This window comes from Rhinoraja longicauda, chromosome 30 (genome assembly GCF_053455715.1).
Source record: "Rhinoraja longicauda isolate Sanriku21f chromosome 30, sRhiLon1.1, whole genome shotgun sequence".
NCBI lineage: Eukaryota > Metazoa > Chordata > Chondrichthyes > Rajiformes > Arhynchobatidae > Rhinoraja > Rhinoraja longicauda.
This window is the reverse complement of record NC_135982.1, coordinates 29,670,255-29,675,610: the sequence shown is the minus strand read 5'-3', so window position 1 is coordinate 29,675,610 and position 5,356 is coordinate 29,670,255.

Genomic DNA, 5,356 nt, shown 5'->3' with positions numbered 1-5,356 from the left:
GTAGAGCTGCTGCCTCACAGCGCCAGAGACCCGGGTTCCATCCTGACCATGGGTTCTGTCTGTACGCAGTTTATACGTTCTCCCCGTGACCTGCGTGGGTTTTCTCGGGGTGCTCCGGTTTCCTCCCACACTCTAAAGACGTACAAGTTTGTAGGTTAATTTGCTTGGTATTATTGTAAATTGTCCCTAGTGTAGAGGATAGTGTTAGTGTTAGTGTTAGTGTTAGCGTTTGTCCCTAGTGTAGAGGATAGTGTTAGTGTTAGCGTTTGTCTCTAGTGTAGAGGATAGTGTTAGTGTTAGCGTTTGTCCCTAGTGTAGAGGATAGTGTTAGTGTTAGTGTTAGCGTTTGTCCCTAGTGTAGAGGGTAGTGTTAGTGTTAGTGTTAGCGTTTGTCCCTAGTGTAGAGGATAGTGTTAGTGTTAGCGTTTGTCCCTAGTGTAGAGGGTAGTGTTAGTGTTAGTGTTAGCGTTTGTCCCTAGAGTAGAGGATAGTGTTAGTGTTAGCGTTTGTCCCTAGTGTAGAGGATAGTGTTAGTGTTAGCGTTTGTCCCTAGTGTAGTGGATAGTGTTAGTGTTAGCGTTTGTCCCTAGTGTAGAGGATAGTGTTAGTGTTAGCGTTTGTCCCTAGTGTAGAGGATAGTGTTAGCGTTAGCGTTTGTACCTAGTGTAGTGGATAGTGTTAGTGTTAGTGTTAGCGTTTGTCCCTAGTGTAGAGGATAGTGTTAGTGTTAGCGTTTGTCCCTAGTGTAGAGGATAGTGTTAGCGTTAGCGTTTGTACCTAGTGTAGTGGATAGTGTTAGTGTTAGTGTTAGCGTTTGTCCCTAGTGTAGAGGATAGTGTTAGTGTTAGCATTTGTACCTAGTGTAGAGGATAGTGTTAGTGTTAGCGTTTGTCCCTAGTGTAGAGGATAGTGTTAGTGTTAGCGTTTGTCCCTAGTGTAGAGGATAGTGTTAGTGTTAGCGTTTGTCTCTAGTGTAGAGGATAGTGTTAGTGTTAGCGTTTGTCCCTAGTGTAGAGGATAGTGTTAGTGTTAGTGTTAGTGTTAGCGTTTGTCCCTAGTGTAGAGGGTAGTGTTAGTGTTAGTGTTAGCGTTTGTCCCTAGTGTAGAGGATAGTGTTAGTGTTAGCGTTTGTCCCTAGTGTAGAGGATAGTGTTAGTGTTAGCGTTTGTCCCTAGTGTAGTGGATAGTGTTAGTGTTAGTGTTAGCGTTTGTCCCTAGTGTAGAGGATAGTGTTAGCGTTAGCGTTTGTCCCTAGTGTAGTGGATAGTGTTAGTGTTAGTGTTAGCGTTTGTCCCTAGTGTAGAGGATAGTGTTAGTGTTAGCGTTTGTCCCTAGTGTAGAGGATAGTGTTAGTGTTAGCGTTTGTCTCTAGTGTACAGGATAGTGTTAGTGTTAGCGTTTGTCCCTAATGTACAGGATGGTGTTAGTGTTAGCGTTTGTCCCTAGTGTACAGGATGGTGTTAGTGTGCGGGGACCGCTGGTCAGAGCAGACCATCAAAGGACCAGTTTGAACACTTGTATCTCTAAACTAAACTAAAGTAAACATTTCTTGAATTCTCTTACAAGAGACTGCAGCAACGTGTGACGTGGTCAGGAAGTGAATGAAACACTCAAGACAGAGCTGGGAAAATGGGCCAGAGTTCCAGGATGTGGTTGGTAATGACTCCAGCATCATTCTGGTTCAGTTTATAATTATTTTTATATCCATCGGGATAAGTGGAAGTAATACAATACATGAGAATGACAGAGCCACACACAGGAAGCATCAAAGGCACCAATTACTCAAGCATCTTGGCTAGCTTTGGGTTTCAATTATTTCCACATGTATTAACACAAGTGAAACTCATGAGTGTAATCAGTGCAGAGAGAAAATAGTGTGGAATATAGTGTCTGTACGTCCCCCCCGTGACCGGGTGGGTTTTCTCCGGGTGCTCTGGATTCCTCCTACACTCCAAAGACATGCAAGTTTGTAAGTTAATTGGCTTTGTTAAAAGTTGTAAACTGTCCCTAGTGTGTGTGTAGGATACTGTTAGTGTGGAGTGTGATCGCTGGTCGGCACGGACTCAGTGGGCCGAAGGGCCTGTTTTCGCGCTGTATCCTAAACTAATACAGTGTTAGAACGTTGGACCATTACAGTTATAGAGAAAGTGCAGGTATGAAAAGTTCACATAGACATTGTCCACTGGACAATCCTCACGAATCATCATGGAAACCTCTTCAAAAAGCTCTATCTGAGTTGTGACGTGATTATCCAGTTAAGTTGGAAGATGGTGGGGGGGGGACCGGGGGGGGGACCGGGGGGGGGGGGGGACCGGGGGGGACCAAGCTTGTGAGTGGACCTTACAGGAGCATGTTAACAGTGGGGAAGAAGCTGTTCCCAAGTCAGTAGGTTGGACAAAGGGTAGAGCATAATTAAAGTAGGGACACTACAGTTGTAGAGGTCTAAAGGGTGGAGAGATTGTAATGTGATTGCAGATCCACTTCTGGGCCTAGCACACAGAGAGACCCCTGGCTTGGGTGACAATAGACAATAGGTGCAGGAGGAGGCCATTCGGCCCTTTGAGCCAGCACCGCCATTCAATGTGATCATGGCTGATCATTCTCAATCAGTACCCCGTTCCTGCCTTCTCCCCATACCCCCTGACAGCTAGGATCCGCACATTAAGACTAAGTAAGTTCAGCATAAGTTCTAAATGCAGAATTAGGCCATTCGGCCCATCAACTCTGTTCTGCCATACAGCACATGCCAGGCACCCATCAGTCTCTGTGTAAAAACCTTTCTCTGCACATCTCATTTAAAGTCCACCATCCTCACCTTAAACCTAACCTATCTATGCCTCTCGGGAACTTTGTAAATCGCTTTGAAATTAATTTTCAATAAAATGAAAATGACTTTGCGATGACTTTGAAATGTGCTTGTCAATAACTTGTCATCGTGCTTGAAATAAAGACATAACATGACTAACTAGAAACCGTTTTCTAAAACATTTTCCACTTCCCCAGTTACTGGGTCAGGTTTATAATTGTCACGTGTGCTGAGGTACAGTACAAAGCTCCATTTAGCATGCGAGACAATGGCATCAGATAATAATTACAATTAAACTCAAGTGTGACAGGTAGAGCCAGGGCTATCGTCTTCGCTGTCGTGTGTTGGGCAGCAGGGTGAAGACCACAGACCCCAACAGGATCAACAAACTCATCAGGAAGGCTGGCTCTGTCCTGGGGGCTGAGTTGGAGTTGGATTCATGGGAGGGGGGTCTTGGAGGGAAGGATGCTCCTCAAACTGCGGAGCATCCTGGACAATACAGTTCACCCCCTCCATGACACACTGGCCAACCTGAGGAGCACCTTCAGCAACAGACTGGTCCCACCGAGATGCTGCACAGAACGAACGCCACAGGAGATCCTTCTTCCCTGTGGCTATCAAACTGTACAACTCCTGCCCCTTCTGTGGTGGGGTAGACTGAGACTGAGACTGACTCCCCCCACCCCAATCTTTGCTCATCCCCAATCCTTTCTACTGGTCACTGTAATCTCATGTTTCTTGTACCTTGTGGTGTGTTTATGACTGTTGGCAGACCAAGACCAATCTCCCTCCTGGGATAAATAAAGTTCTATCATGTCGTATCATTGAGCAAAGAGGCAGATACAGTTGTCAGCATTGTAGCGCACCAGCTCCAGAGACAAGGTCCAATGTCCGCAATGGGGTAGAGGTGAATTGGGGTCCTGTCTAATCTGGGGCTAGACAGGACCCCAGCTTATGGAAGGGCCCTTCAGAAGCCTGGTATTAGAGGGGAAGGTGAGTGTGTTTAGTCCCCTGGAAATTGAACCCATTTCTGTCACACCGATCTTCCAGCCACATTTTCAGTTCATTATCTCTTGGCCACTAAAGGCTACTTAGAGTACAGATAGAGTACAGCTTAGAATACAGATAGAGATTTCCTGTGCATCTGGAAATATATACAGTATATTGATCAATAGACAATAGGTGCAGGAGGAGGTCATTCGGCCCTTCGAGCCTGTACGCACCGCCATTCAATGTGATCATGGCTGATCATTAGTATAAGAAAATAACTGCAGATGCTGGTACAAATGGAAGGTATTTATTCACAAAATGCTGGAGTAACTCAGCAGGTCAGGCAGCATCTCAGGAGAGAAGGAATGGGTGACGTTTCGGGTCGAGACCCTTCTTCAGACTGAAGTCAGGGGGGTGGGACAAGTCCTTCTCTCCCGAGATGCTGCCTGACCTGCTGAGTTACTCCAGCATTTTGTGAATAAATGGCTGATCATTCTCAATCAGTACCCCGTTCCTGCCTTCTCCCCATACAAATGCTTCTCATTGCGAGCCTGTTGACGTCTTTAGTCTTGTTTGGAGACACAGCGCAGATAATATCCACTGACTTGGCAATGTATTCCACAGATTCACCACCCTTCTGGCTGAAGAAATCCCCCCCACATCCCCTGTCTAAACTTACATCTAAAGGTGGTCCAAACTCTCCCACTGACGGAACCACCGTCTCCACGTCCACTCTGGTCACAACCTTTCACCATTTGCTAAGTTTCAACGAAGTTCCTTCCTCCTCATCCTTGTAAACTCCAGCGAGTGCCGACAAAAGCTCATCACAGGTTAACCCGCTCGTTGCCGGGATCATTGTCGTATCTGGGTGTGTTTCTGCCAGTGATTTGCCACTGCCCACGACAGTGTTTGGTTCGTGTAGTTTGGAGACACAGCCCTTCTCTGGCCCACACACACCCAACGAGACAAGTGTGGTAGGAAACCGAGGATCACGGAGGAGACCCACGCGGGCCACGGGGAGCAGGGACAAGCCCCACACAGACAGACAGACACACAGACACACAGACACACAGACAGACAGACAGACAGACAGACAGACAGACAGACAGACAGACAGACACAGCGCCAGTGGTCGGGACTCGCTGTCAGGTAGAAGCCCCACCGCTGCCCGCCGGCCCGGTGCCCACTCTCACACATCTGGGCTGAGCCGCAAACATCTGTCCGGCCCGACCCGCAGCGTTCAACACAAGCGGGTGCGTGGGTGGGTGAGTGAGTGAGTGAGTGAGCGACCTACCTGCCCCAGGTAGCGCATCCCCTCCCCCAGCCCAGCCGCGCCAGGTGGTCTTCAACACCTCGCACCACTGCGTCCTGCCGCTTGTGCTCGTCTCCCGAGTGTGGGTGGGTGGGTGTGAGTGTGTGTGAGTGTGAGTGTGGGTGTGAGTGTGAGTGTGAGTGTGAGTGTGGGTGTGAGTGTGGGTGTGAGTGTGAGTGTGAGTGTGGGTGTGAGTGTGAGTGTGAGTGTGAGTGTGAGTGTGAGTGTGAGTGTGGGTGTGAGTGTGG